Here is a 9,076-nt window from a genome sequence, read left to right on the forward strand (position 1 = left end):
ATGAACAGGACCCACGTTTCGACCGTAGCGCTCCAACACAAGTCCGTTTCGTCCGTTTTGTGGTACGCCACACCCCTCCTGATCAACAGGACCCCCGTTTCGACCGTAAGAAGTTTGTTTCCTCCGTTTTGCGGTACGCCGCACCCCTCCCGATCAACAGGACCCCCGTTTCGACTGTAGGAGGTCTGTATCCTCCGTTCTGCGGTACGCCAGGCCTCGTTTCCATCGCCTGTTGCATCCAAGCCGGTTGGCTCCCATGCGTTCCGTTGCCTCCCGATGAACACGACGCATTCCGTTGCCTCCCGATGAACACGATGCATTCCGTTGCCTCCCCATGAACGCAACGCATTCCGTTGCCTCCCCATGAACACGACGCATTTCGTTGCCTCCCCATGAACATGAGCCCTCGCCGTACGTATGCGTGACTAGGCATTCGAGACCCCGCCCGTATGTACACATACGTGGCCGTATTTTCTTTCTTGCACCCTGGCCGATGTACGTACGTGTACATGCTACGTGCGCGCCTCTACTACGACACGTGCGCGCCTCTACATCGACCAGTATATATGTACGTACAAGTTCGCGACCAGAATGACAACGCTACGTACGCTTCGACCAGGTGGGTCCAGACTGTCAGGCCGTTCCTTGCATGCGAAAAAGTTGCTGGTGGGTCCCAGCAGCCAGAGGGGCGAATCGTTTTTTTGCCCGGACACACTTCCTTTGCATGCGAAGATGTAACTGGTGGGTCCCAGCAGTCAGGGGGGCGAATCGTTTTTTTTTCGGACGCACTTCCTTGCATGCAAAGATGTAGCTGGTGGGTCCCAGCAGTCAGAGGGGCGAATCATTTTTTGCCCTGACGCACTTCCTTGCGTGCGAACATGTAGCTAGTGGGTCCCAGCAGTCGGGGGGAATCTTTTTTTCGCGAAATACGGTGGCCCGTCCGGTGGGTCCCCGCTGTCAGGTGGAGGAATCATTATTTCCGCGTAATAAGGAGGCACTTCCTTGCTGCGGCCGTGGACCCAGGTATCAGCCTCTCCACGTACAGTCCACGTCCGATGGAAGTCGTTCCTTGACCATGTTGACCACGCCACGCCGAGAGCACCACGGCGGTGGACGACGGCGAGGCCTAGGAAGGGGACGACTCGGAGCCGGGGAAGATGCAGCAGTGGATGCCCACGTGAAGAGGAGTGCGAGGGTTCACTGGTTCGGCTGCGGTGTGAGGCTGCTATTGCTGTAGATTAATAGGGGGTGTGGGTGAGTAGAGGGATGGCCTGGCCAGCGGTGGGAGTAGTAGGGGCGGTGAGGCCTCCGCGGCATCACAGCCGGCCACGGGAGGCAGGAGCACGCGGCACGACCCGTGCTAGTTTGGGCGGCTGGAGCAAGAAGACCAGAGGTTGAAGAAGCACTACAACCGTTGGATGAACATCGTAAGGTAACAAGAGCTAGAATCGTTCATATTGACTAAGTTGACAAAGCCCTCCGTCCCCGTCAACTTGGTAGGCCCACAAGTCAGCTTCCCAGTATGCTGGGTTCGAGCTGGCAGGGGGAGTATTCATTTTTTTTGTGCGTAATAAGGAGGCACTTCCTTGCGTGCGAAGATAGCTGGTGGGTCCGACAAGTCAGCGGGGGGCACGTTTTTTTCGCGAAATACAAAGGCCCTTCCGGTGGGTCCCAGATGTCAGGTGGAGGAATCATTATTTTGCACGTAATAAGGAGGCATTTACTTGTGTGCGGCCGTGGACCCAGCTATCAGCCTCTCCACGGACAGCCTACTTCCGATGGTGTCATTCGTTGACCACGTTGACCACACGGCGCCGAGCGCATCCAAGGTGGTGGACGACGGCGAGGCCCCGGACAGCAACAAGCCGGAGATGGTAAGACACGGGAGTAGAGTCACAGACGGAGAGGTGTACGAGGGTTAACTGGTTCTAGTGCGGTGTGGTTTGGCAGTCGGTGGAGAAGAACAGGAGGTGTGGAGGGTTGGAGGGATGGCCTGGCCAACGGTGGAGTAGCGCTTCATAGCGAAGCGTGCTAAGCAGAGCTGCTAGCAGCAGGAGGCGGGAGGTGGTCCCAGTGGCGCTGGAGGAAGAAGACGAGAGATTGAAGATGGATGCCGGCCGTTGGATGTAAATCTAACGGCTAACATGTCAGAATCATTTGTTGACTAAATTTACAACGACTTGCGTTGGCTTCAACCTATTGGCCCACATTTCAGCCTCCAAAAATGTGGCACGTATTCAACCCATTTTTTCAGAATTTACAGTCTTTGTTGCACGGTAGAATTTACAGTCAATTTGATCTTTTTTTTGAATTACAGCCATTAGCTGGGCTGGGTGAACAATTAATGTAGCTTTCATGCGGCCCATTTATTTTATTTCCTAAAAAATTACAGGCCATTTGCACTTTATCTAGATACACGATTTTGCTGGGCTGATTCTAATTATAATGTTGGGTTGGGCCAGCAATGTTATCAAAAAAAAAAGGGCTGAGCATTTTGTTATAAATATATTTAAATAATAAGTGATATTATTACATTCGTCCTTAAATCTTACCAAGATTTTGTACACAATCACTAGGATTTTCGTGCCAAAACAATCCAGGATTTTATTTGTTAAGAAATTATTTTTATAAGTTAATAAGATGTGGGATATTGTTTTCTTACATATGTAAGTATCTGTTAAATATATGATGACAATAAAAATAATATATAATAACATATAAAATAATTTAAATATATATAATATAGTTAAAAGGGAAACATAAGTTGTACCTGGCATTCCTATTCTTATATAGAAAAATAGAACAGACCGTTGCGTTTTCTTCAAAAAAATACATAAATTGGGCTGCCAAAAATAAAACCTCGGACGGGAGGTCCATAGGCCGGTCGATACATGACGGTCCTAAGAAAATACAAACAGGCCCTCCCGTCCGAGGTCGTGGGCTGTGCATGTTAAAAATGAAAGCCTAGACGGGGCAGCCCAAAACCACGTCCAACACTTGCCAAAACCCCGTCCCTCGTTTTCTCTGTGTTTCGTACACTCAACATTGTGTGGGCATTTTGACTGTGCATCATATGAAGATGTGCTATGCATGAATGTTGATCAACATGATGTTAACTGGCTGGTAGTTCCATTTTCAACCATGAATAGAACTTCCAACATGATGTTAACCCTGTTTGAAAAGGCCGTGTTAATATAATTGCTCTGTCTCTAAAAGTTGCAGTTTCTTATCTGAAACTGAACTTGCAGTTTCTTATCTGAAACTGAAACTTGCAGTTTCTTCTCGTCTGCACTTTTATACTCCTATGAAACTATATTTTTTTAAGTGCTAAAAATAGATCTCCAGAATTCATAAAATTCTTCATATGCTCAATACTGCAAATCTGAAATTCAAAAGACATTCATATCTGAAAGTACTCTCAAAATACACAACACAAAACACAATTCACAACCTGCAAATACTGACAACCCTAAGCTCCTCCTGACAATTCACAACCTGCCCAACTATTGGGCTGGGGGGCAGTCCCCTCCTGTTCCTCGGCGGCAGACAGCCGCCCCGTGAGACGATGTGAACGTCGAGGGAGACTGTGGCGGGGAAGCATCGTCGGGCCAACTGCTTTTCTCCTCTTGCAGTTGGGTTCGGTCGACGAAGACTCCACTGGCTCGCTCTGGCAGGACACCCTCACAAATAGCACCCTTTAGATGCTCGATCCTTCAATCTCTGGTGGATGCTCCATCTGGGATCGATATTCCCAACACCGCTCCCTCACGATCGGATTCGGTGAATCTGTTTGCTCCATATCCCAGAGGAGCAGCTCTATGTACTCTGGCACGATTCCCTCCGAGAGTATCATTGCCTTTTCGCTCTGTTGCAGATATTTGGCCATGGATGTCGCCATCGCCGCTAGTTGGTCCTTGTTGTCAAGCCAAGACTGTATCTCCAACATCCTAGCTAGCTTCACAGGGTCGCCGTCTGCGATCCTCACGTATCGGTTGTACTCCTCCATCAATCTACTTCTCCACAGCACCTTCACTCGCCGGCGGTGGTTTTTGAATGGAAGAGGAGAGGAGCGGTGCTAGTTTTGGATTAGAACGGGAGAGGAGGGATGCTGGTTTTGGACTGGAACAGGAGAGGAGGGGTGGTGGTTTTGAAATGGAAGAGGAGAGGAGTGGCGCTGGATTTAGATTGGAACAGGAGAGGAGTGGCGGTGGATTTAGATTGGAACAGGAGAAGAGCGGAAGAGCGGCGCTGGTCTTGGAAGTATTTTTTTGTTGTTTTGCGTATTTTGGGTCAAAGTTTGACTAGTACTGTATGTGACAAGCAAAATGTGAATGCATGTCACCAAAAACTGTATCGTTTGGTTCGTATCTGAATGTACTTTCAAATTATATTATTTTTGCAACATATAACATATATTTTATGTGCGAAAATCATGGTCAATTATGACCCAGAATAAAAGGGAGGCTAGTTAATGTGGGGTCGCTTTCTTAATTGAAGGGTAAATTGATTTTGATTTTGATCCAGTCACAGCGCGCCGGCCCTCTCGCCCAATCCTGCTGCCGCACGCTCATCTCCCTCTTCTCCATTGCAAAACCACCTCCTCTCCTCTCCATCATCTCCATTCCAAAACCACGGTCTCGCCTCTCCCTCTTCTGATCTTCTCCATTGCAAAACCACCTCCTCTCCTCTCCATCATCTCCATTCCAAAACCACTGTCTCGCCTCTCCCTCTTCTGATCTTCTCCATTGCAAAACCACCTCCTCTCCTCTCCATCATCTCCATTGCAAAACCACCTCCTCTCCTCTCCATCATCTCCATTCCAAAACCACCTCCTCTCCTCTCCATCATCTCCATTCCAAAACCACCTTCTCGCCTCTCCCTCTTCTGATCTTCTCTCCATTGCAAAACCACCTCCTCTCCTCTCCATCATCTCCATTCCAAAACCACCTCCTCTCCTCTCCCTCTTCTCTATTGCAAGACCACCATCTCTCCTCCCATCTTACAAAGCTAGCACCGGACCACTCAGAACGACATCTATGGAGAGGATGCAGCCGCGAATCAGGCAGATCGCCGGCGGCGACCAGGCAAAGTTAGCCAGGCTGAAGGAGATCCTTAGGTGGTTTGATAATGAGTGGGAGATTTCGAGGATGGTGCGGGCCATGTGGCAATGTATGTGAAAGAGCGAGACGGCGGCGATGAGGGCGGCGATGTACATGTACTCCTCGGCGGCAGTCACGCCGCAGTCCTCCGAGTTCATCGAGTATCTCCTATGGGCGATGGAGCAGACAGATTCACCGAGGAGACAGTCAGGCGGAGGTGGTGGGCGTACAAGTCGAAGGTCGAGCACCTAGAGGATAATGAATCGATCGAGTATGGTTTGTCATTCGTGAGGGTGCAGAGCCAGCCGGAGCCACAGGAGTATTCGTTCTCCCACCGCAAGAGGAGGCCAGATGGAGCGATGTCGCTTCCCCGACGTTCTCCACAGTTCCCTCGACGCTTGCCTCGTTTCAACGGCGGCGGTAGGGTTTAAGGTAAGCTTCGCACTAACCTAATCTTCCGCCCGCTCATGCTTACAATCAGTGTGACAACTAATGAAAATCATGCTTACAATCAGTCTCCGAGTACTACGCCAATCACCCTAAAATAGCTTTGGACCTTTGGGTCAAAGTTGTGACACAGTGTACAAATAAAGAAAAATAGATTGGTGCTTCTTTCAGAAAAGAGTACTCCCTAGAAAACTGCCAATATAAGCTACTAGTATTTGGTTAGAGGATTTGCTGCCGAGAAAGATCCGTCCACATAGAGCGCCACACAACCCACTGGTTGTGGTGGATGCCAATGCGTGCATGCAGCATGGTTGGTGTCGGTAATTTTTACTTGGCACACCTCGCACTCTGCATATATGCCGGTTCCATACGTACATTTGTGCAGTTCCACCAAAATGCAGCTGAATAACCCTGTTTGCACAGATAATGGAAAAGCGTGATTACATTATAGTGGCACTAGTTGATGAAACACACAAAATAAATAGAATAAAATATTGCGATAGTATCATTGTATGCCATGCTGCGAGGGCGAGATGGGCCCTGCGACGCCTCATTCGGTACGCCTCATACTAGACATCGTCCCAAGTCTCCCAGATACACCTTCTGCCAGTGATGAACATCAGTGTACAGCAGTAGGACAAGGAGGCGCCATGAGACATTCGAATCTCTATTTTTGTACATATCAACTAAAATTAAGCACCCCAATTTGCAAAAACGCTTAAACATTAACAATGGGACTAGTTGATGAAACATACTTTAACGAAGAGAAGCACTTTCTTTATCTACATTGGAAATGAAATGATAGAGATGACACTCGCTCTATTTTAACTGTATTATTACTTCATTTTATCAGTGACACTAGGGTCGAGCAGGAGGCAAACGAGGTGTACCGTGCGTCGCAAGGATGGAGGCCGGGGGTGCTTAGACTGGGATGCTGAAGATGGCTCTTTCAGTCACCAACATGGATGATTCAATTCATGGGACCTTTTGGTGCAGTTCACCTAAAATGAAGCAATGTCCCGTGAGCTAGCAGCTTCTTCTTCATTTTTTTTAAGAAAAGGGCTCCAGCCCCGGTTCCATTTCCATCAGAAAACGAAACCCACAGAGCTTCTTCTTCATTAGTTGCAATAAAATTGAGCAACATCAAGGTTGGTTGTGAAGCTCCTGGAATGCTCAACTATAATTTGGATATCATTTGTGCAGTTCAACTAAGATCGAGCGTGAAATGTATATCTCTGTTTGCACAAAAAAGGTGGAAAGGAGGGTGACTAACAAGTAACAAGTGATGAAACATGCATCAAATGAAAAGAAGCATGTTCCTTATCTGAATGGAAATCCTACAAGGACAGTAGCAATTTCTAAAGCAGTGGCATTGCTAGATATTAATGTGGGCATCAGGATTAACTATGACAACCATTAAATACGACATTACTTTGGGCACGGGAGAGTAGACGGACTAGGACAGTTGCATTTCTAACGAAAAGAACCAACTCATCTTAATGGGAAATTTTAGCAGGACAGGTAAAGAAGTGCCATTGATTCATATTACTGGAGGCATTACATTGAAAACAACATTGGTTTAACGTGTCCTTACTTTTAACAGTGCGACTGCTACATTTTACCAGTGGCATTACATAAGAGTGGCTCGGGGCAACAAACATCAGAACAGGATATCTGGGTTGGTCCCATTTTTATTCGGTATACCCACCTTTTACTGTGTGAGGCTAGCAAATCTAGTGCTGGACTTACTCTGTTGACTTGTCCCCCAGTCCCCACTTTCTTTCCTTTTTCAACAAATAGGTCGGGTTTATATTGAGTTTGTACTACGTTTCCCTTTATTTCCCTATTAGACCTTGAGACCACTTGGATAGCCAGTCTCTGCTACTTTTCGCCCCCATTATTTCCTCTTTCGACCAAGTCCTAGATTCAGGTAACAAATCCTCCCCACCCCCACCCCCTTTCTTCCTTGTTTGAACCAAGTAGTACTAGATTCGAGTGCATGAACTAGTTTTACCTCTTAAACGTAAAAAAAATTAGGTGGTTTTCGAACAGCCGATCGATCCTATCTACGAGAGGGCCTGAGAAATAGTAAAAGTTACAAATGCAGCGACGTCAGGAGCTCGGGAAGTGGAGCAAGGCTGGTTTCGAAGGAAGTTATACCTGATGGTCGCCGGGATGTCGCTAGGTGGGCGGCGGGAGGCCGGATCTGCCCACACTACGGCAGCGAGGAAGAAGAGGTCGGAGGCCCTCCCTTGCCAGCGGTGCTTGGGAGAGAACGGAAAGGCAGGCTGATCGGGACGCGGCCAGCAGTGGGTAAGAGCCGTCGCCGAGGACGACCGCGTGAACGTTGCACCTTCTCACCTTCCCTGGCGGAGAGGATCCGGCTGGATTTGTGACCAGTGGTGAGCAGAGAGAGAGAGAGAGAGTGCGTGGCCACCGCTGTCGTGTTTAGATCTGGAGAGTCCGAGACGGTGTGAAGAGAGCAACACTAGCAAGCAAGCGTGGAGGCTCCTGCCTATATAGTGGAGTAGTACATAGTTTTCTTTTGTCTACCGGAGCCGGCTTGACCTCGTCAATGACTCTCGAGAAGTCTTCATGCACGTGGCCCGGAGGCACAGTTGTCGTCATTTTGATCGGAAGCACCGGATTATAACATATAACACGAAAAAATGCCACATGACAAGAAATCATAACCTCACTGCCCAAAGGAGACAAGATGAATCCTGAGGGACAAACTAGACGAGGAACAAAGCTCAAATTAAAGATAAACTCATAGAAAAGGGGTCCATCGATAGATGTCTAATTAACATAGCCAGCTTGGCCTAGATGACATCCGAGTAGTCACTATTCGTGCATGTGCCCCCAATGACTAGCCCAACTCAGTTATCGCTGTTTAACCCTCGCAGTGATCTGAAGCACATGACACATAATTTTGCGAGATGACAAGAAACCTTTTTTTAGATTTCTAACCACAACTACAGCCATGTACAACACAGCCTGCACGATATGTAGACGATAGCCAATCCAGGCGTGTCTGCTGGAGTCTGGTCACATGCATGGACGAACTGATCTTCCGTGTCTTGTAGGGATCATCCAGGCACCAACGTAGTACAACACTTCTCTAGTACTATCGCTCATCTCCCTCTTCTACTATGTCACCCGACTTGTGGGGCCGAGGAGTGTGCCTATGCTTGGTTCTCAATTGCCGTCCCACATGTGTGTGCGAACGCAATATGATGTGCATTCCATTCGGAGAGCAGCTTGCCAGACCGACCGACCGTCTGGGGTGCGACGCGAACGTGACGTGCGTGTTGTATACTCCGTACATGTGTACCGCCGTTTTCTAGACGCTTTTCTCCATGGTGCGGGCGCAATCCATGGATACAAAATTAGTATACTATATACTATTTAAAAGTCGAGGGTGGGGCTTTTCCTGCCCGGTAGGCGGCAGGACAGTTCCGCCTAGTCGGTTCGATAGACGCGAGAAGACGAGGGAGTAGGTTGCTGCAAACGTAGGGCTGCGTGATTTG

The sequence above is a fragment of the Triticum dicoccoides genome, chromosome 4B (assembly GCF_002162155.2).
Source record: "Triticum dicoccoides isolate Atlit2015 ecotype Zavitan chromosome 4B, WEW_v2.0, whole genome shotgun sequence".
Taxonomy (NCBI): domain Eukaryota; kingdom Viridiplantae; phylum Streptophyta; class Magnoliopsida; order Poales; family Poaceae; genus Triticum; species Triticum dicoccoides.